The 23,592-nt window shown below is 45.5% G+C and overlaps 1 pseudogene; it reads right to left on the reverse strand.

The window, feature by feature from the left end:
• Positions 1-747: 747 nt before the first annotated feature.
• On the reverse strand, positions 748-12,862 carry LOC102142049 (nucleolar transcription factor 1-like; annotated as a pseudogene).
• Positions 12,863-23,592: the final 10,730 nt, after the last annotated feature.

Below are 23,592 nucleotides of genomic sequence, written 5' to 3' on the forward strand. Positions count from 1 at the left end.
CTATACAGCAGTTTATAATAGCGCTCATCACTGTGCTTCAGGACTCTGTTTAATTGACTTCCCACCCAACAATGAGGCCCTTAGGAGCACAGCTGTTGTCTTATTCACTTGGTGTTTGTGTATATATATGTAGAGTATGTATATGTATGTATGTGTGTATATATCTGTGTGTGTATATATATACTTGGTAGGAAATGTCTCATTGATGACTCAGAGCTTACAAAATATATACATACACCTATACAAAAGACACTTCTGCCCCCTCCCCCATGAGTGGCTCCCCAGAGAGTAGGGGAGAGGGACATCAGGACAGTGCCTATTTTCTCAAAGACACCTCCTTCCTCTCCCCACATGTTCCCTGCTTCTAGTTCTAATTTGGGGGTCTCAGTGGCAGGCTCCTTGGAGAAGAAAGGAGTCCTCCCCAAGCTTCCACCCCATCTTGCATTGGGCTGCAGGTGTGGAGGGGCTCACTGAATTCTTCGGGACACACTCACCCCCAACCGCATTTCCCCATCCATCATCCATGCTGGAACCGCAAGTGCAGAAGTGGGTGGGGTGGGCCCAGCTGGTCTGGGACTGGCTCAGTGTGATGGTTGCATTCCCTGGAGGACCCCCCAGGGCTAATGTCACAGAGTGCTGGCCTGGACTCCTCCAGCCCCCATCCCCATTTTGTTTAAAAAGGAAAGAAAGGAAGAAAGAAAGTGGGGGAGGCCAGTGGGGAGGGGATAGACATGGGGGAGAAACAAAGGTGGCCAGCTGGAGAGGGGAGCTCCTGGGCTCTCCCTGGCTGCCCCAGCATGGGGCTGAGCCTCAGCTGGATTCAGGGTCTGAGGAGTTCCCTGAAGAGTAAGAGCTGGAGCTGCTGCCCATGGACTCATCTTCATCCTCATCATACTCCTCATTCTCATCCCCTTCCTTGCTGCTTGACTCAGAGGAGTTCCTGCCATCCTCAGAGGAGTCCCCATTCTCATAGCCAGGCGTGGTGGCATGTGCCTGTAGTCCCGGCTACTCGGGAGGCTGAGGTGGGAGGATCACTTGAGCCTGGGAGTTGAGGCTGCAGTGAGCCATGATCGCACCACTGCACTCCAGCCTGGGCGACAGACAGAAACCCTGTCTCAAAACAAAAAAAAAACCACATATACACAAAACACCTTCTCATGAGTGTACCACAGTTGCTGGTTGCGGGGAGGGGTGAGCTTCTTGGGGATGTCTGACTTCCTGACATTCTTGATCAAGTTGGAATGATCCTTCCTGAAATGGGCCACGTTTCACACGTTTTCCCCACCCTTGTCCTCATGGCCCTCATCCTCTTTATCATCCTCCTAGGACTCTGACTTGGACTGCAGGATCATTTGTCTGGACTCAGAGGAGTTCGAGTCCGCAGCTTGGTCATGCTCTTACATTTATTGGAGATGTACTTTTTCTAGGCTGTGTGGTCCTGGGGACAGAGACCCTTAACCCAGGTGTCCAGGTGCACCTTGTACACTTTTGCTGCTCATTAACCAGCTTTTTGTAGTGCTCCTTCTGGCTCCGGGAGAGGGCTGCCAATTTCCATCCACTGTGCGCTCCATCTGTGGCAGGTGTTTCAGCTTCCTGGAAGAATTTCTGGTTCCGGTTCACGAGGCTTCTTGCTTCCTCCCTGGAATTTCATCATCTTGGAAGAGTCTGTAGCAGCTAGAAGTGCCCGCATCTCACTCAGCTCTCTCATCGCTTTTGGTCTTTGGCTGCCTTCTCAATTCACATCAGGTTCTCCTCCTTGTGATTCCAGGTCACCTCCATGGCTTTCGAGGCCTTCACCCGGTCGTTCTTAAAGCAGGCCAGGTAGTTGCTGATGATGCTCTGTTGCCAGATCTCCTGTGCTGTCTTGGGTGACTCAGGCGGCTTGCTGAGTTCCTGGCACTCCCTGCCCGGCTTGCTCTCTGGCCTTGTACTTGCCCTTCTCAGACAAGTCACTCCACCTTCGGGTCAGCATGCAGGCCAGCTTGCCCTCCAAGAACCCAGGCTGCTCATCCTGCATCTGCTGCTGCTTTTCCTGGGGGCAGATGAACATGGCCCACTGGGGGACAGAGACCCTTAACCCAGCGGTCCAGGTGCACCTTATATGCTTTTGCTGCTCATTGGCCAGCTTTTGTAGTGCTTCTTCTGACTCCGGGAGATGACTGCCAATTTCCATCCACCGAGAAGCCACGTGGGCTTCTCAGAGGCTTCCTTACCCTCTTCCTGGGCTGGCTTCTTGGAGCCCGGGCGGGCGGCTTGCTTCTTGTTGATGTTCAGCACGCTCTCCTCCCACCGGACCTGCTGCTGCTCCTCCTGGGGCAGTTTCCTGAGAAAACGCAGCAGCTCCACCTCATAATCTTTTGTTTTCTGGTCACACTTAGGCTTCCTTCTCCTTCTGGGAGAGCAGCTTCCACTGCTGGCCCCACGGCATATCACGCGCTCCGTGTTGAGCAGGTCCTTCAAGTTGGTCATGAGCTCCACAGTACAGTGAGTAGCTGTTCTGCGGTGGTTTGGTGGGTCGCCCATCAAATTTGTCCTTGAGCTGGTGTTCAGCCTTGGTGAGGGTGGACTTGATGGGGCCCTCCTCAGAGATGTTTGGCTCAGGGTGCTCCTGGATATAGGTCTGCATGATCTCCTTGTACTATTTCCACTGCTCCTGGAGCCTCATGAATCCATTTCAGTCTTTTTTTTTTTTTGTCTGAGAGCTGAGAGCACTACTTCCCCAGAAAGTCCTTCACCTCCTTGTAGGGGCATCTGGCCACACTTTAAGATACACCTTCTTGGCCAGGCACAGTGGCTCATGCCTGTAAGCTCAGCACTTTAAGGGGCCAAGGTAGGTGGATCGCTTGAGCCCAGGATTCAAGACCAGCCTGAGCAACATAGTGAAATCCTGTCTCTACACAAAATGTTTAAAAATAGGCTGGGCAGGCCGGGCGCGGTGGCTCAAGCCTGTAATCCCAGCACTTTGGGAGGCCGAGACGGGCGGATCACGAGGTCAGGAGATCGAGACCATCCTGGCTAACACAGTGAAACCCTGTCTCTACTAAAAATACAAAAACTTAGCCGGGCGAGGTGGCAGGCACCTGTAGTCCCAGCTACTCGGGAGGCTGAGGCAGGAGAATGGCGTGAACCCGGGAGGCGGAGCTTGCAGTGAGCTGAGATCCGGCCACTGCACTCCAGCCTGGGTGACAGAGCGAGACTCCGTCTCAAAAAAAAAAAAAAAAAATAGGCTGGGCATGGTGGTGTGTGCCTGTAGTCCCAGCTACTAGGGAGGCTGAGGTGGGAGGACCGCTTGAGCCTGAGAGGTTGAGGCTGCATTGAGCCGTGATAGCCTCTCGAGTAGCTGGGACTACAGGCACCTACCACCATGCCTGGCTGATTTTTTTTTTTAATTTTTTTTTTTTTTTTAGTAGAGATGGAGGTTTCACCATGTTGGCCAGGCTGGGTGACAGAATGAGACCTTGTCTCAGAACAAAACCCAAAAACACACATACACTAAACTCTTTCTTCTGATGGGTGTACCACAGCTGCTGGGTCGGACAGTTGAGCTTCTTGGGGATGTCTGGCTTCTTGGCATTCTCGATTAAGTTGGGATGATCCTTCCTGAAATGGGCCAGGTTTCACTCAAACTCTGTTTCTGTCTTGGAAAGTCCTCCATGTATTTCATTTCATCTTCTCAGGAAACTCCTTTTATTTCTTGGACAGAATCTTGGTGAAGTCCAGGTTACGTCTCTCAGGGTGGAGTTTCGCACACTTGGCCTGCTTCTCCATAAAGAAGTGGAAATAAGAGATCAGAGACTTCTTTGGGAAGTCTGGGTGTTGTCTGAGTTTTTTGAGTTTAACCTTATTAAGGATTTTTAACATGTTTCTGGCTTTGAGGATCAATTCTGTCAAAGTGCACAACTTCCTCACCTTGTTATAAATTTTCACTCATTTAGGCCAGGCACAGAGGCTCATGCTTGTAATCCCAGTACTTTGGAAGGCCAAGGTGGGAGGATGCTTAAGGCTGCGAGTTTGAGACCAGCCTGGCCAACACCCATTTCTCACTCCATCTCTACAAAAAAAATTTGTTTTAATTAGCCCTGTGTGATGACTCACACCTGTGGGTCCAGCTACTCCAGAAACTGAGGCAGGAAGATTGCATGAGCCCAGGAGTTTGAGGCTGCAATCAGCTATGATCTTATCAGTGCACTCCAGCCTGGGTGACAGAATGAGATCCTGTCTAGAAAACAAAACAAAGCCAAAAAGAAGAAGAAGGACAAGAAGAAGAAAAAAGAAATCTCTACCTATTGAACTTGTCATGTCTCCAGAAATCTTTAAATGCTACTTTGTCCCCATATGTGATTAGGTGGTTTTGAACTTGTAACTGTTATTGGTTGGAAGGCTATTCTTCATGCATTCCAGCAAAGTCAGCATGTCTTCCTGGGACCGGTGGTCTTGGCCTTTGAAGGTGGCCATTTCCGGGTCAGTGGGGGATGGGCTCTCTGTTCATCCTCCAGTTGTCCAGCCACCTCCTTGGTTGTGCTGGCGGCAACCCAGGGTCAAAGTCACTTCGCCCTTTAGAAGACATACCAGTCCCTGCTCAGGCAGGCTGAGAGTTGAGGGGCTTTCTATCCCTCGCCACCTCCCAAAGGGGAGGGAGGGACGCAGGTCCGCACAGGTCCGTCTCAGAGAGACCCAGCCAAGACCCTATTAGACTGAATGGATCTGTGGGTATGACAGTGTGCCCCTCCTCTTTTTCCTAACTCTTACCCCAGCTCCTGCAGTCCAGCTCAACAGCATGCACCCTCCCCTTCCCACACGAAAACTGCTCCCACCTCCTGGTGTATAATACTCAGTGAATGTTTGTAGAGTGAATGAATAAATCATTCATCGTTTTTACGTGTTTATTGCTTTTTTTTGAGACAAAATCTCCCTCTGTCACCCAGGCTGAAGTGCAGTGGCACCATCTTGGCTTGCTGCAACCTCCGCCTCCTGGGTTCAAGCAACTCTCCTGACTTAGCCTCTTGAGTAGCTGGGACTACAGGCACTTACCACCATGCCTGGCTGATTATTTTTTTTTAATTATTGTTATTTTTTTTTTTAGTAGAGATGGGGGTTTCACCATGTTGGCCAGGCTGGTCTCGAACTCCTGACCTCAAGTGACCCGCCCACCTCGGCCTCCCATAGTGCTGGGATTACAGGCATGAGCCACCAGGCCTGACCTATTGTCTATTTTTATATCTTTTGTGAAATGTTACTTCTGCCCTTTTAAAATTGGATTAGTTGTCTTTATTATTGAATTACTTGTATATCCTAGATATAAGTCCTTAGTCACGAGTATGTTTTGCAAATATTTTCTCCCAGTCTGTAGCTTGCCTGTGAATTTTCTTTTCTTTTGTTTGTTTCTTTTTTTTTTTTTTGAGACAGAGTCTCTCTCTGTTGCCCAGGTTGGAGTACAATGGCCCAGTCTTGGCTCACGGCAACCTCCACCTCCTGAGGTCAAGCGATTCTTGTGCCTCAGCCTCACCAGTAGCTGGAACCACAGGCATGTGCCACCACGCCTGGCTAACTTTTGTATTTTTTGTAGAGACAGGATTTCACCGTGTTGGCTAGGCTGGTCTTGAACTCCTGGCCTCAAGTGATCCACTTGCCTCGGCCTCCCAGAGTGCTGGGATTATAGGCGAAGGCCACCGTGCCCGGCCACCTGTGCATTTTCTTAATTGTCTTTTGATGAGCAGAAGTTTTTAATTTAAACAAATTTCAATGTATCAAATGTTTCTTTTGTGATTTTGCCTTCTGAACCTTAGAAACTCTTGCTTACCCTTGAGTCCTGAAGATACTCTTCCATATTTGCCTCCAAAAACTTTATGATTTTACCTTTTATTTACTAAAGGCATTGTTAGAGGTACACTGACAAATATTTTTATATTTATTTATCATTCACTTTTTAGGTTTTTTTGAGACAGAGTCTCGCTCTATTACTCAAGCTGGAGTGCTGTGGTGTGATCACAGCTCACTGTCTGTACAAAAAAAATTTTTTAAAGACATGTAAAATAAAAGAAATTGTTTATCTATCAATGAATCTGTTCTGTTCATCAGTGTGGATTATTGAGGGAAACTTTTATGAATGACTCAGTTTTGCTCACCTCCTATTATACCCAATCAAAGCTGATAAGGAAACTGGAAAGGTAAGATCATTTGAATTAAAATTTTTTAAAAAAATTTCATTTCATTTTTATATATGTTTTAAGGCTAGTCAAGTGGAGCAATGGGAATGGAGAAGGAACAAAGATAGCTGTAACTGGTTGTGATTGATTAGTTGTAAACACCATTGCACTCAGATTAGCCTTGAATTTATTTGGACCAGTGGTCTCCAAGCTATCAGTAAAAAATGTTGAGTGCATGCTCCTCATATATGCATATTCGTTTATTTAGAAATTATATATGGACTACTTCACTCATTGTGAACTTTAAAAATATATGGAATTTATTTTCTTTGCTTTTGTTTGTTTGTTTGTTTTTTGAGATAGGGTTTCTATTGCCCAGGCTGGAGTGCAGTGGCATAATCACAGCTTCCTGCAGCCTTGAACTCCTGGGTTCAGGTGATTTCCCCCATCTCAGCCTCCTGAGTAGCTGGGGCTATAGGCACAGGCTGCCATGCCTGGCTAATTTTTGTATTTTTTGCAGAGATAGGACTTCGCCACATTGCCCAGGCTGGTCTCAAACTCCTGGGCTCAAGTGAAGCTCCAACCTCAGCCTCCCAAAGCGCTGGGATTACCAGGCTTGAGACACCACGCCTGACCTGGAATTTGTTTTTTAAATGCAATTTTAAAAGAATAAAATAAAGATAAAAATATTTAAAACTTATTTTAATTTATTGTTAAGGCTACACCAGTTATTTCTTCTTCTCTGTAGCTCGTGTGGAATTCATCCTTTGAGTAAGAGAAGAATCAGCTTTGTGATTTTCTTGTCATCTTGTGCTTACATTCCCGGTTTATCTTCAATCAGCAGCTTTGCTGTGGGAATCTTCAGAGGTTCATTTTTCTTTACATGAAAGTTGGTTTTATTAAAATTGAAGGATAGAATCTGTAAATCCACATACATGGGAACACAGTAAAGTATGACCAAAGCAGATATCCTAGCTGGGTTACCCCCACCCAAAGTGCAGGCCAGTGTAAGGTCTTCTTTGCAGATAGTTCATTTGGGAATACGGTCACAAGGAATAAAAATGCAGGTCAGGGGAGTGAAACACAGGATGGAAAACCCATACAAGAACCTGTTCCCAAGTTGCCCCTCCAAGTTAGCCCACCCCAGCTAAGGGTGATTAGTGCTCTATCTCACTGGGATATTTTGGGGAGCCTCACAGAGTTCATTTCAGAAATATGTGTCTGTAGGACAAAAAAGAAGCATTTATCCATCAGCTCCTGTGTCCCATTGGTCAAGAATGGCTTCATGGGCATAAACACTCCTGCTCTTCTTGTTTACTCAAAGAGGATTCCCAAGTTCCAGAGCAGAAGAGTGAGATGTACAGTGAGGCCCATATTAGTGCCAGCATGATACTGGTCCCACAGCAGTGGATGGAGCTGACTCCCTACACTTAGTGGGCCAAGAAAATTTTGAAGAGGTGCTCAAGAAGTGTCCGACGCAGCAGATGAACAACAGCAGCCACAACAACAACAAAAGGGGTACATTTTCCAATCCTTAAGCATTGTGGAACTCTCTCTGAGTACCTCCTATACCACACATGCTACATGGTCATTTGGGTACTGAGCAAGGGGAAAGCTTTATTTATTATTTTCCATTTTTTTCTTTTTTAAACTTCCTTTTACTAAATATAAATAAAAGTTATAATGACTTATTGCCTTATTCCAGTGGAAATCATTCCATATCCATTGGGGGTTTAGACTACCAAGAAAAATATAATAGAGGAAGTAAGTTGCTTCTGTTGAAAAAAAAATTTAAGAAGTGCAATCCAAAGCCAAAAACATGAAGATTTTCTAGTGCTTGTTAATAATGTTTTAAAGCCCAATATTCGGAATGGTTTATGTCTTTGCATTACCTTGTTAGTATGGATGATGGGGTATTGGCAGAATAGAATCTAAACATTTATCATATACAGGAAATAATAGCTGCTATTCAAAAGTGTTTGTAAAAGGCAAAACAATCTAGATCTTGTAAGTTTGGGCATCAAGCCAGACCATCAGAGGGCAATTTTCTTGGATTGCTTTGGTCCCTGAAGGAGGCCTTTTATTAGATTATGATTTGGCATGATCCTCATGGCTTGCATTGAAGGAACCCGTAAGAAAGAGCTGAAGCTAACTCGCTGTTCCATTTTCTTTAGGGATGTTTTTGGAGCTATATACATGACATTAGCCAATACTCCTTGACTTTCTCCTGAGGACTGGTACACTGATATATAATTAGTTAAAATATACTTTAATCTTATATTCAATGGGCAAAGTTACTTTTTTTTTTTTTTTGAGATGGAGTCTCGTTCTGTCACCCAGGCTGGAGTGCAGTGGCATGATCATGGCTCACTACAAACTCCACCTCCCGGGTTCCAGTGATTCTCCTGCCTCAGCCTCCTGAGTAGCTGGGATTACAGGCACCCACCACCATGCCTGGCTAATTTTTGTATTTTTAGTAGAGACAGGGTTTCACCATGTTGGTCATGCTGGCCTTGAACTCATAACCTCATGATTCACCCGCCTCGGCCTCCCAAAGAACTGGGATTACAGACATGAGCCACCACACCTGGCCAGTTATTCTTGAAAATAATTGTGTTTTCGATTTTCCTTTGTCCACCAGGAAGTTTAGTGTTTAGCTTGCCACCTACTTTTAATAAATGTGGAAGACTGAAGAGCATGCATTTTAGTGTACTAATACTTTATTGGCTTTATCTTATTATTGGATCCTTATTTTCCTACTCCATTATATTTTTAAGTAAGAAAAAATCTGACAAAATTGTATGCATTCTTTAAAAGCAGCCTCAATTCTGTTTTGTAGTTAAACTAGGCATAATTTAAAAAATAAAAATACCATTTAGATGTCCTGAAATCATATGAATAACACAAATCTAAGTGGTTGTGACATATTTTAAAAACTTAAAATCACTGGAAAATCTAGAGCCTACTAACATTTACATACAGTGATATTTTCTCTTTACTCTCAAACTTTTTTTTACATGTTGGAGCCAATTAAATAGCATTCCTTGATTCCCTTCCTAGTTCAAAACAATTGATCAATAAGATATGGGAGACAAACAAATGGAGATGAAAATGTCATCTCTGTCACTGATAAAAGGGACTGGAAACATGACTTCAGAACTGTGATCCAAAAGGCTTGGTAACACTCCACTGCCATTAATAGATTTTCCCACCAGGGTCTGGTATAGATGGATTTCAGGTCTTCCTAACAGAGAAGAGCCTACCTGGGCAGCTGATCACCCAGCAAAGAGCAGGCCCTAGTTCACCCTCTCTTTGGGTTTCCAGATTTCGAAGAATACATCCCAGTAGGGGCTGAGCTGCGCTGCTCACTTCTTCTCCCAAAGACACCAATTAGAGAAGTTACTCCTTTCCTAGGGTTGGGAGGAAAAGGATCTGAGGCAGGAATGACAGCCGAGTGGGGTGTTTAACGGTTGCTGTTAGTATGGTGGGCAGGACAGGTCTTGGTTGGACTGTTGTATGCATTGTAAACTCTTCAGCATCTCTGAATGGTGGGCCTGTCACTGAACCAAAATTGCCTCCACGTATTTCCAAATGTACCTCAGTGCCCTCACAGGGTTGAGAAACTTGCTTTAGAGGAAGTTTCCTCATAGGAACAGGAAGTCTATGTCATATATGGGAAATGAGGGGGAAGGGAGTGACAGAGACGAAAGTTTCTTGCTAACAGTAATGTCTTTATTATTAACTTTCTGTGGGCTTTACATTTTTAAACGAATTCCTTAGAATGGGAGTGATGTAGCCGGGCACGGTGGCTTACGTCTATAATCCCTGTACTTTGGGAGGCCGAGGTGGATGGATCACTTGAGGCCAGGTGGTCGAGATTGGTCTGGCCAACATAGGGAAACCTCATTTCTCCAAAAAATAAAAAAAAAATAATAATTAGCTGGACATAGTGGCACATGCCTGTAGTCCCAGCTACTCAGGAGGCGGAGGCATGAGAAGTACTCTAACCCAGGAGAGGGAGGTTGCTGTGAGCCGAGATTGTGCCACTGCACTCTAGCTTGGGTAACAAAGTCGAGTCTGTCTCAAAAAAAAAAAAAAAAAAAAAAAAAAAAAAGAGTCATGCAAGGTGGCCTCATTCTGGTCCTGCCTTGCATGCCCAACAAGAAAGGTCAGGGTGGCATGTAAGGAAGACAGTCAGCCACCAGATTCGCTTCAGTGGCTTCTAACGGTTAGGATAGGTATTCCTTTACATGTGATCTCAGGGACTATCACATGGGAGCTGCAGTCATTTGAACCCTGACAAAGTTCGCAACAGCTAAAGCAGAGGAAAAGGGCACGCATAGAAAATGTCAAGGGGGGCCGGGCGCGGTGGCTCAAGCCTGTAATCCCAGCACTTTGGGAGGCCGAGACGGGCGGATCACGAGGTCAGGAGATCGAGACCATCCTGGCTGACACAGTGAAACCCCGTCTCTACTAAAAAATACAAAAAAACTAGCCGGGCGAGGTGGCGGGCGCCTATAGTCCCAGCTACTCGGGAGGCTGAGGCAGGAGAATGACGTGAACCCGGGAGGCGGAGCTTGCAGTGAGCCGAGATCACGCCACTGCACTCCAGCCTGGGCGGCAGAGCGAGACTCTGTCTCAAAAAAAAAAAAGAAAATGTCAAGGGGACGCTTGAAGGGCAGGGGGTGAGGGTGCCTCTAGACAAACAAAAAATAAAGATAATATCTGCCCCATGTGTTCACAATTTTAGCCATACAGAAGGACTAAAAGGTTAACATTTCCAATTGCCATTTTCACTCTGAATCCGTCACTCCTAGAGATCAAACAATAACTAGGAGGCAATGGGACCGCACGACTGGGGAAATGTACCATGCTACCTCTAATTATATCTTTGAGATAACTTTGAGGTATCGCCAATCTTAAAAGCAATCTCTGGCCGTGTTTGCTGTGGATGACTTAAGGAAAACAGAGTAATAGAGTGAAATATAACAACCAAAGTTATGTTTTATAATTGACTTAGGGCTTTGGAGAGGGCAACACATCTGTCATTACTTTGCAAACACAAAGTGACTTACAAATAGAGCTGAAATCCCTGCTAATAATCACCTGCTGTTTATTTCCCTTTGACCATCTGCATTAGATCCACCTGTTGAAGGGAGCTCTTGTTTAAAACCTGTGTCCCACTGGATACCTAACTAACTAGAATCTCTAGGGGTGAATCCCTGAAACTTTCCATTCTAATAGTTCCCTCAGGTGACCTGTGTGCACATTGAAGATTGAGAGCCACTGTAATACAGGTAACTTTCTTCAAAGGGTATACTGTGTGTGTATAGGACGTAGGCATACCCTGTGCCTGAAGGACTTTAGAATAGCCATTCTTAGAAGGGGTGGAGTCTACACCATTACCTAGAAAGCCAGAGTGGGATCAGGCTTTTATATCCAAGAACTTAAAGGACATGCTGGCAAGTGCTGTCAATTCCATCAGGGGACAGATTCCTACTGAGCCCACACAGGGGCAGTCCCTTTAAGGAGGGATTGGCCTCATGGGAGGATGTCTGTAGAGATGTCTGTGAAGGCTGGGTTCAAAGATTATAGAGTGGGCTGGGTGCAGTGGCTCATGCCTATAATCCCAGCACTTTGGGAAACTGAGGCAGGAAGATCACTTGGGCCAGGAGTTCAAGACCAGCCTGGGTGACATAGCAAGATTTTTGTCTCTAACAAAATTAAAAATTGGCTGGGCGCAGTGGATAATCCCAGCACTTTGGGAGGCTGAGGCGGGCAGATCATGAGGTCAGGAGTTTGAGACCAGCCTGGCCAACATAGTGAAACCCTGTCTCTACTAAAAATACAAAAATTAGTTGGGTGTGGTGGCATGCGTCTGTAGTCCCAGCTACTCTGGAGGCTAAGGCAGGAGAATCGCTTGAACCCGGGAGGTGGAGGTTGCGGTGAGCTGAGACCATGCCATTGCACTCCAGCCTAGGTGACAGAGTGAGACTCCATCTCAAAAAAAAAAAAAGAAAAAAAAATTAAAAATTAAAAAATGAACCCGGTGTGGTAGCGCCTGTTTGTAGTCCTAGCTACTCAGGAGGCTGAGACAGGGGCGGATGGCTTAAGCCCAGGAATTTGAGGCTGCAGGGAGGTATGATTATGCACCTGCACTCCAGCCTGGGTGACAGAGTGAGACCCTGTCTCTGAAAAAAGATGGTGGAGTATAGCGAAGAGCTCTTTGGGTCCAGCTTGCCATGAAAGGAAAGGAACAGACATGATCCCCCTTTTTTCCAAGGGCCTACCGTCTAGAGCAGGGAATTGGGCAAGCAAGCACCCACTCCCACAGCCAGCAGCCCCACTTCATGGGCAAGCCGTGGCAGGGCTAGTATTTACCCATACACAAAGGTGTGGCTATATGGGTAGTCAACACACTTAAATACTTTTGTAATGATTGGTCAATAACCATTGCCTCAATCCTTCCTTTCCTAAGTGGCCCCTCTATCCTGGCTACCCACTTGTTTCCCTCCTCCCTATATCCTATGATCCAGTGATGAAAGGTTAATGCCAGGCACAGTGGAGGTACCCGGACCCCACACCAGCACTATGGCTGGCTTGTCTTCTGATTGGTTGGCGCCTGTGCTATACTGATGGTTAAATAGTTTGGATCTCACCTGTAGGAAGTGGGTCACTAATTTCTGGCAATGACACTGAGTGGAAGTTTGGAACATTAGAGCCCTAGTAAACCCTGGACCGGGGGACCAGCACCCTTCCTGGGGGAAGCCTAGCAGACATCCTTCCTGGATTCTGAGGTCCCCTCGGGATTCCTGACATACCAAGGTAGGGAGAATGTCCTGAGAGACAAACAACAGACTCCCTTCCAATCCTAAAATGTGGGGCTGTGAGCTGGTTCTAATTCAATTTCAAAAACAAAGACATAAAATGTCGACTAACCCAGGGATCATGAGGCAATTCACACTGGTTAAATCAGCGTAAGGAATTATTATTTTTATTAAATTACTCTGTATGCCGCAGAAAGGTTGTGTTGCTGAAAACAGGTCATCAGGAGCTGTTGTTTTCCTGGCCATTTGAAGTTCAGACCACCAGGGTAGAAACTAAGGGTTTAAAAAAAATTTTTTTTTTCCATTTTGTTCTCTGATATCACAAGTGTCTACAACACTATCTGGCACGTAGTAGGTGCTCAATAAATGTTAGTTAAACAAAACTACAATTTCAAAGGATTCCAAGTTTGTTGTTTAATTTTAGCAGAGGCTAGAAGACATTAACAGGATATATTGAATTTGGCCAGGTGTGGTGGCTCAGACCTGTAATCTCAACACTTTGGGAGACTGAGGTGGTGGATTGCTTGAGCTCAGGAGTTTGAGACCAGCCTGGGGAACATGGCAAAACCCCTTCTCTACAAAAAAAAAAAAAAAATTAGCTGGGTGTGGTGGCACACACCTATAGTCCCAGTCGCAAGAGGATGGCTTGAGCCCAGGAGGCAGAAATTGCACTGAGGCAAGATGGCACCACTGTACTTCAGCATGGGCAACAGAGCAAGACCTTGTCTCAAAAAAAAAAAAAAAAAAATTCAAGTTTATTTTCTACTTAGAAGCATCCAGAATCCCTGCCTCTTGTAATGACGGAAACCTCTGTTGGAACTTAAAAATTAGTGGTTTCAATTAGCCGGGCGTGGTGACGCATGCCTATAATCCCAGCTACTCTGGAGGCTGAGGCAGGAGAATCGCTTGAACCCAGGAGGTGGAGGTTGCAGTGAGCCAAGATCGTACTATTGCACTCCAGCCGGGGCAACAAGAGTGAAACTCCGTCTCAAAAAAAAAAAAAAAATTGTGGTTTCAATTTGCAACCTCTGCTATCGGAACGAACTGCAATTTACTAATTTATTAGGCAGTAGTACTCTAGAGATTTAACATATTATTCCAGGTTGGCAACTGAGCTCTGTGAGACAGCTTCTCATTAAAGGCTCACTAAGATGATGGGCTCTGAGCACACCTCATCTACAGCCAGGGAATGATCTCAAGAGATACAGTCGGGGCAAAGGCCTTCAGACTTGATCTCCTGTTGTCAGATTTCTTCTCGGGATTTCACTTGTTTTTGCATTTTCTGTTTGCTTCTCTGAGCCTCTTTAGACAGTTCCTTAAACATCCATTCACAGCTGTCTATTTTTTCTCTTTTCTCTTTGAGCCCACAGTAACCAAACTCTCAAAGTAAAACATCCAGAGAGAGCTGGCAGGTGGTTTGAAACCAGTGGATTTTAGTTGCATTAGGACAACCACATTAAATGAAAACAAACAAAAAGCATCTCTTTCAATGGTGATTCACCTGCACCTTAACTAGTAAATGCTAATTGTAATGTTAATAGTTGTAATTACTTGAGCACCTACTATGTGCCAGCCTGGAACTTTACATACATAGATTAACTTTCATGTTGATAATAACAGGGAAACTACAGGGAGACTGAAGTTTATAGAGATCATCTTGCTCAGTGGAACGAAACACAATCATAAATTGTTACATAAGGTGTCTACATTATATTCAGTGCAAAATGGCAAGTTTCACAACAGTACATTATAGATAACTTCATTTTAGAAAATCGCATTAATTCAAAGTATAGATAAACACATACAGATGTACTCACATAATATGTTTTTGTAAATGTATGAGAAAAATGTATAAAAGGCAATATCACCTCAGGAAGTTACCCACTTGCTCTAAGACTTGGGTTTTACATCTGTAGAGCAAGAGTATTAAAAGTATCCACCACAGGCCGGGAGTGGCGGCTCACACCTGTAATCCCAGCACTTTGGGAGGTCGAGGTGGGCAGATCACGATGTCAGGAGTTTGAGACCAGCCTGTCCAATACGGTGAAACTCCATCTTTGCTTTAAAAATGCAAAAATTTAGCTAGGTGTGGTGGTGTGCACCTATAGTCCCAGCTACTCAGGAGACTGAGGCAGGAGAATCGCTTGAACTCAGGATGTGGAGGTTGCAGTAAGCCAAGATCGTGCCACTGCACTCCAGCCTGGGTGACAGAGTGAAGCTCCATCTCGGGGAAAAAAAAAAAGCATCTACCACAAAGAAAGGATAAAAGCACAGTGCCTGATACAAAAATTAGTACTTGATCCATTTTTTTGCTATTATTGTCATTATTTTTATGAAGAGCAATTCATTAAACTGTCAACAGTGATTACCTCTAGGGAGTGATGCTAGAGGTAAGGGAGGGGATGACAATTGGTATTGTCTGCATTATACGCATCTGGGCTCTTCCATGCATTTACAACAATCAGACACCACTTCCATTACATGTTATAAAAGGCGTTTTATTTAAAAATACCTCTTGAGGCCAGGGGCAGTGATTCACACCTGTAATCCCAGCACTTTGGGAGGCTGAGGTGGGAAGATTGCTTGAGTCCAGGAGTTCAAGACCAGCCGGGGGAATATAGCAAGATCCTGTCTGTATTTACAAATAAAAATAAAAATACCTTTTGAGGCTGGGCATAGTGGCTCATGCATGTAATTCTAGTACTTTGGGAGGCTGAGGCAGGAGGATTGCTCGAGCCCAGTAGTTCACGACCAGCCTGGGCAACATAGTAAGACCCTGTCTCTACTAAAAATGTAAAAAGTAAAAATAAAAACCCTCTCATGAGAGGCCAAGGTGAGTGGTCAGGAGTTCGAGACCAGCCTGACCAACATAGTGAAACCCCATGTCTACTAAAAATACAAAATTAGCCGAGGATGGTGGTGCATGACTGTAATCCCAGCTACATGGGAGGCTGAGGCAGGAGAATCGCTTGAACCCAGGAGGCTGAGGTTGCAGTGAGCCAAGATGGCGCCACTGCACTCCAGCGTGGGCAACAAGAGCGGGAGGGAAACTCCATCTCAACAAAACAAAACACCCTCTCCTATCAAAATTTATTTCCCCAAATGCCTTTATTTTCTCCCATAAGCAACCATTAAAATAAAATGAACGCGTTAAAAAAAAAAAAAATCTGTAAGATCTATTCCAGTGCCTGTATTCCATAGCTTATTTTTGGCCCCAGAGCAGCGTGAAGAACCCGATGTTATCAACAGCGTTTTATTTGGACGCTCTGAATCCGTTTTCCCCTAGCACATCGGTAGAGCAGACCGCCTGCCTCGGCCTTGTCAACGCCAAGGGTATTTTGGATGACTGTGTCTATCCTGAAAGCTTCCAGTCTGGCTTTGAACTTGACTTCCAAAAACCTCCGCGAACATCCCCAGACAACCCCGCTGCGCGTCAGAGCGCTGCTCCGGCGTCCTCCTGCCAGCAGAAGCCCCTGCAGTGCGCCCCGCGGCCACCAGCTGGAACCAAAAGGCGGCGCTCAGGCGCGAAGCCCACGGGGAGCCCGGGCTGGGGCGCGCGTCAGCTCCGCCCGACCTACCACCTTCCCTAGGCAGCGAGGGATGGGGGTGAGGGGAGTCACAGGCGTGCCCTCCGAAGCTGGGCTGGAGTTCACTTACAGCTCGCTTTTCTAGGCCTCTTTATTCTATTATCAAAGATTGCTCTAGGGGTTTCATAAAATCAAACCGAAGCGTTGTCAAAGGAGAGGAGTCCAAATGTTGAGAAGACTGGAAACCAGCCATTCCTCCATTCATTGTGAGACATTTACAGACCTCCTGCCAGGGGTCAGTCTCGGGACACTGGGAATGCCGCCTTGAGTAAGACAATCCCTACCTTCAGAGGGCCTCGTTCTAGTTAATAATGATACATTAAGGCAGGGTTGGAATGGAAGCATTTTGTTCTACTTTTGGCTGAAACACAGAGACAGATGTCACATGTCAGCAAGATGTGTGAGATCCTCATGCAGGGCTTGCAAAAGGGTTGGTTTTGAGATGCTGAGCCCTTCGCCCCCACTGAGGGTATGAAAAGGGTTGAAAGAGGAACATTACAGGAAAAGACAATATTTGGAAGGAGTTGATGATGAGTTGATCCTTTCCCCACCTTCCCCCCAGCAGTGAGGAGGGTGGGGGATGGGGAGGGGGGGGTGCCAGTCTGTCATCTTAAATCCAGAAAAAGGGGCTATAAAGGAATCACTCACAGGGGCTGGGGACACAGTGGACTCCTGTCTGAGTAATCTAAAAGTTGCACGCCGAACACAGTGACTGCAATCCCAGCACTTAGAGAGACTGAGGCTGGAGAATCGCTTGAGGCCAGGAGTTGGAGACCAGCCTGCACAATACAGTGAGGCCTTGTCTCTACGAAAAAATTTTTAAAAGTAAAATTAGCCAGGCGTGGTGGTGCAGCCTGTAGTTCTAGCTACTCTAGAGGCTGAGGCAGGAGGGATTGCTCAAGTCCAAGAGCTCAATCACTGTAGCTGTACAGTGAGCTACAATCGTGCCACTGAGTTAAACTGTCTCTAAAAAAATAAAAAGACAAAATAAAATGTGTGGTACCAGGGCTGGCTAACTGTTCCGACTAAGGAACAAAGAGACATTGCCATATCGGGGTCATCCTGTCCCCATGGTTTGTGGGGGCAAAAGTTCCCGTTCCCAGGGATCCATATATGGATGGCCTGCCAAAGAGAACTGAGGTGGAGCTGCCTTAGATCTTGTCCATGGAGATCTTCTGGTGGGGTGAGGAGAAGTCAGCAGAAATAAGATAAACTAGATACTCTGGGTTCTAAAGGAAATTCTCAAGCCACCAGCTGGAATAGAGAGATACTTGCCTGAATTCAGTGAATAACAGGTGAGATCTTTCCAATGCCCCATGAAAGAAAGAGCCAGCCATAAACATCTGCCAAGCCCAGCAAGCACCAGCATCTATCATGGCAGCGTTGGTCAACTCAACACTTTCCTGGCCCCCCTAACTACTCCCTAGCCTACGCCCCACTTCCTACCTCCACTAGATCTGATGCTTCATGGGCAGGGTGACCATATGCCCCAGTTTGCCCAGGACACTTTTTTTTTTTTTTTGAGATGGAGTCTCGCTCTGTCACCCAAGCTGGAGTACAGTGGTGTGATCTTGGCTCACTGCAACCTCCGCTTCCTGGGTCCAAGGGGTTCTCCTGCCTCAGCCTCCCAAGTAGCTGGAAATACAGGCATGCGCCACCATAGCCAGCTATTTTTTTTTTGTATTTTTGTAGAGATAGAGTTTCACCATGTTGGCCAGAGTGGTCTTGAACTCCTGACCTCAAGTGATCCACCTGCCTTGGCCTCCCAAACTGCTGGGATTACAGGCTTGAGCCACCATACCCAGCCTGCCCAGGACACTTGATTTACATCTGCAGTCCTGAGGTAATTAATAGCACCCCCTTTCCATCTCAAGAGAGTCCCATTCTGGATGATAAATTACATGTTCATCCTCCACATGGAAGGCTAGGAGTAGCTGGTTAGGCAGGTGTAATGGGTTGAATCGTATCCCCACAAAATGATATGATGAAATCCTAATATCTAGTACCCCAGATTGTAACCTTATTTGAAATAAGGTCTTTATAGGGTCTTTATAGAGTCTTAGCAAATGACAAGGAAGTCATTAGGGTGCACCCTAACCTAATATGATGTCGGAAAGGAGAAATTCGGACACAGAGACATGCACACAGGGAGGATGTCAGGTGAAGATGAAGACGGAGATTGGGTGATGCATGTGCAAACCAAGGAACGCCAAAGACTGCCAGCAAACTCCACAAGCTAAGGAAGAGGCGTGGAACAGATGCTTTCTCGCAGCCCTCAGAAGAAAACAAGGGTGCTGCCCTCTTGATCTTGGATGTCAAGCCTCTGCAATGATGAGACAATACATTTCTGTTGCTTAAGCCGCCCAGATTGTGGTGCATTGTGACAGCAGCCCTAGCGAATGAATACATCAGGAAACAGAAGCAGCCGAGCTTGCACTTTGTCCCTTCCCAAATGTCCAATCTGCAGCTGGCTCCAGCTGGGGGCTAAGGGAAATATTTTACCTGAAATGCAATTTTTGGTTTTTTAAATGTCTTTTTTAAAATGATTTCAACTTTTATTTTAGATTCAAGGGGGTACATGTGCAGGTTTGTTACATGGCTACGTGCGTGATGCTGACATTTGGGTTACAATTGATTCCATCACCCAAATGGTGAGCATAGCACTCAATAGTTAGGTTTTCAGCTCTTGCCTTCCTCCCTCCCGCTCTGGTAGTCCCCAGTGTCTATTGTTCCCATCTTTATGTCCATGAGTACCCAGTTTAGCTCCCACTTATAAGTGAGAACACGTGGTGTTTGGTTTTCTGTTCCTGCACTAATTTGGTTAGGATAATGGCCTCCAGCTGCATCCATGTTGCTGCAAAGGATATGATGTGTCCTTTTTTATGGCTGCATTTTAATTTCTTTTTTTTTTAGATGAAGTTTCGCTCTTGTCACCCATGCTGGAATGCAGTGGCACAATCCTGGCTCACTGCAACCTCTACCTCTACCTCCTGGGTTCAAGCGATTCTTCTGCCTCAGCCTCCCAAGTAGCTGGGACTACAGGCCCCTGCTGGCATGCCTGGATTTTTGTATTTTTAGTAGAGACCAGTTTTCACCATGTTGGCCAGGCTGGTCTCAAACTCCTGACCTCAGGTGATCCGCCCACCTCAGCCTCCCACAGCGCTGGGATTACAGGCGTGACCTACCGTGTCTGGCCTGCATTTTAATTTCAGAAGACAAGACCATTTGTTACTGAACCTGAAATGTGTGTAGTGATTTAAAGTGACAGCAGGATGTTTTGGTACCTAAGAATGACCAGGTGGACATCTGTTAGGAATCAGTAGTTCTACACACACCCAGCATCCAGTGAGACAAGCCACCACACTGAAGGAGGGGATATCAGTAGAGTAATGGTGGACAGGCTCGGGCTGGGGCTACTTCTGGCACTGCTCCTACACACAAAGATTCATTCAAATCATACAACCGTTAAAACATCTTCAAATAACTCCTCCCGGAATACTTCAGTGGCCACAAATCCAGCTAATGCCACCACCAAGGTGGTTGGCAGTGCCTTGGAGTCAGCAGTCAGTCTCCTCCTAGTCTTGCTTTATCTCGCCCACCTCTAACGTTAGGAGACTCAGGCCAAGAAACATCTGTATGTCCCATCTTCTAAATCCATTTTAAATGGCATCTAGAAGTCCAACATGACAAAGAAAAAACAAGTTTTCGTCGAATCTACTAATCCCACACCTTATTTTATTGACATAAAAACTGTTGAGAGACCAGGAGTGGTGACTCACACCTGTAATCCTAACACTTTGGGAGGCCAAGGCGGGCAGATCACCTGAGGTCAGGAGTTTAAGACCAGCCTGGCCAACATGGCGAAACCCTGTCTCTACTTAAAATACAAAAATTTGCAGGACACGGTGGCGCATGCCTGTAATCCCAGCTACTTGGGAGGCTGAGGCAGGAGAATCACTTGAACCCAGGGGGTGGAGGTTGCAGTGAGCCGAGATGGTATCACTGCATTCCAGCCTGGGCAACAGAGTGAGACTCCATCTCAAAACAACAACAACAACAACAACAACGACAACAACAAAAACCATAAATTTGATTGGCTTGAAGAATGTGTGAAGGGTTTGACAAGATGATGAATGCCAATAGTATATCTGCTGGAGTTTTATGTACAAGATGTAGACAGGCAACATCCAAAATTAGTTAAGACATGATTTCCTTGTATGTGGCTTAACAAATATGGACACTAAAACTCTGCCTAAAAAATAAGAATTGAGGCAAGGCGCAGTGGCTTATGCCTGTAATCCCAGCACCTTGGGAGGCCGAGGCAGGTGGATCACTTGAGGTCAAGAGTTCAAGAACAGCCTGACCAACGTGGTGAAACCCCGTCCTTACTAAAAAAATACAAAATTAGCCGGGCGTGGTGGCGTGTGCCTGTAATCTCAGCTACTCGGCAGGCTAAGGTAGGAGAATCACTTGAACCTAGGAGGTGGAGGTTGCAGTGAGCTGGGATCGCTCCATTGCACTCCAGCCTGGGCAACAAGAGAGAAACTCTGCCTCAAAAAGAAAGAAAAAATAGAAAGAAAGAATTGAGGCCAGGCATGGTGGCTCATGCCTGTAATCCCAGCACTTTGGGAGGCCGAGGTGGGCAGATCACTTGAGGCCAGGAGTTGGAGACCAACATAGTGAAATCTCCTCTCTACTAAAAACACAAAAATTAGCTGGGTGTGGTGGTGAATGTCTGTAATCCCAGCTACTGAGCAGGCTGAGGCAGGAGAATTGTTTGAACCTGGGAGGTGGAGGTTGCAGTGAGCTGAGATCATGCCACTCAACTGCATCCTGGGTGACAGAGACTCTGTTTCAAAAAAAAAAAAAAAAAAGAAAGGTATTGATTTTGTCTTATCTAGAGATAAAGGATGGGATGTGGAATAGAGATTCAATTTCCATTTGGTTCATGAAATCTATAATGCCATAAAACAGGTAAAATGAAAAGCTTCCACGATTTTGTTTATATGTACATCAGAAGGAACTTCCAGGTATTACTGCAAGTCCTCAATGTATTGTTTTCACAGTACTCATTTAATGCTTTTATACCTAGATATTTTACGTTTTTAAGCTATCACTGTTCTCTTGGGAACTAAACACTTTTTTTTCTCCAAGGTTTTGGATTTAGCATTGCATGTGACCTTTTATGTAGTAATTGATATGTGCCAGGGCAGTGATGGATTATCAATAGCATTTACCCCCAAGTTCAAGCATCGTGAGTAACTCTTGCTTATCCTCATAAAGTCAAATGGTAGGCATTTCCCATCATCTATTTTCATTCAACAAGAGCACCCAATTCATTTAGCTAAAATGCATTCAAGGAGTAGAATTTTGTTGACCTCAAATAATTTCAAAATGCTGCTCTGTATTTCTGCATATGTTGAATACATTTTATAATTTTAAAAAATCATCTGTTTTGGCCAGGTGCAGTGGCTCATGCCTGTAATTCCAGCACTTCAGAGGCCAAGGTAGGTGGATCATCTGAGGTCAGGAGTTTGAGACCAGCCTGGCCAACATGGCGATACCCCATCTCTACTAAAAATAAAATAAAATGAAATGAAATAAAAACCAGGCATGGTGACGTGCACCTGTAATCCCAGCTACTCGGGAGGCTGAGGCAGAAGAATCACTTGAACCGGGGAGGCAGAAGTTGCGGTGAGCCGAGATAGCGCCATCGCACTCCAGCCTGGGTGACAAGAACAAAACTCAATCTCAAAAAAAAAAAAAAAAAAAGGCCGGGCGCGGTGGCTCAAGCCTGTAATCCCAGCACTTTGGGAGGCCGAGGCGGGCGGATCACGAGGTCAGGAGATCGAGACCATCCTGGCTGACACGGTGAAACCCCGTCTCTACTAAAAAATACAAAAAAAACTAGCCGGGCGAGGTGGCGGGCGCCTGTAGTCACAGCTACTGGGGAGGCTGAGGCAGGAGAATTGCGTGAACCCGGGAGGCGGAGCCTGCAGTGAGCTGAGATCCGGCCACTGCACTCCAGCCTGGGCGGCAGAGCGAGACTCCGTCTCAAAAAAAAAAAAAAAAAAAAAAAATCTGTTTTGAAGATAAAATAACCAATCTTGACATTAAAGAGGCAAAAATGAAAGCCAGGTGTGGTGGCTCACGCCTGTAATTTCAGCACTTTGGGAGGCTGAGGCAGGCGGATCATTTGAGGTTAAGAGTTGGAGACCAGTCTGGCCAACATAGCAAAACCCCGTATCTACTAAAAATACGAAAATTAACTGGGCATGGTGGCACGTGCCTGTAATCCTAGCTACTCGGGAGGCTGAGGGAGGAGAATCACTTGAGCCTGGGAGGCCGAGGTTGCAGTGAGCTGAGATGGTGCCAGTGCACTCCAGCCTGGGTGACAGAGCAAGATTCCGTCTCAAAAAAAAAAGAAAGAAAGAAAGAGAAAGAAAGAAGGCAAAAATGAAAAATGTGAAGGAGCCAAAACTGTAAATCAAGTATTTGGGAGGTGAAAACTAGAAGCTGTCTTGCATTAAATTCACAAAAAATTTAATATTCACTCTGTAAATATCTTTTAAAAATGGATCAGAACAGCCACATTTAAAACATATTTTTTTGTTATCAGGCAATATTTTTACAAAGAACCTGGTCCTAAACCTAAAAGTGAGCTTGATTCTTCAGTAAATATTTTACAATTGCCTCTATACACAGAAATCTCTTAAAAAATAGACACTTCTGAAGTCTTGAGTGCATGGGCATGCACAGAAGCTTAGACGTTGTGGTAACAAATATGGCCGCCACGGTACTATTGATAACCAATGTCATTTTTTCCCATCTCTAGAACCTACATGGAGACACGATCGAACAGATCTGAAGCTACTGTGTATGTGAATGAATACTCCTTTTGCTTCCTACCCGAATGCTGCCAACCTAACAGAGAGGGGCTCTCCAAAGGAAAAAGGTATTTGGGAATAGAGCATCGGGATGGAAATATACATGCCAAAGTAAACTGTGTGTGTATTTAGAGAAGTAAAGGAA

The sequence above is a fragment of the Macaca fascicularis genome, chromosome 2 (genome assembly GCF_037993035.2).
Source record: "Macaca fascicularis isolate 582-1 chromosome 2, T2T-MFA8v1.1".
Taxonomy (NCBI): Eukaryota; Metazoa; Chordata; class Mammalia; order Primates; family Cercopithecidae; genus Macaca; species Macaca fascicularis.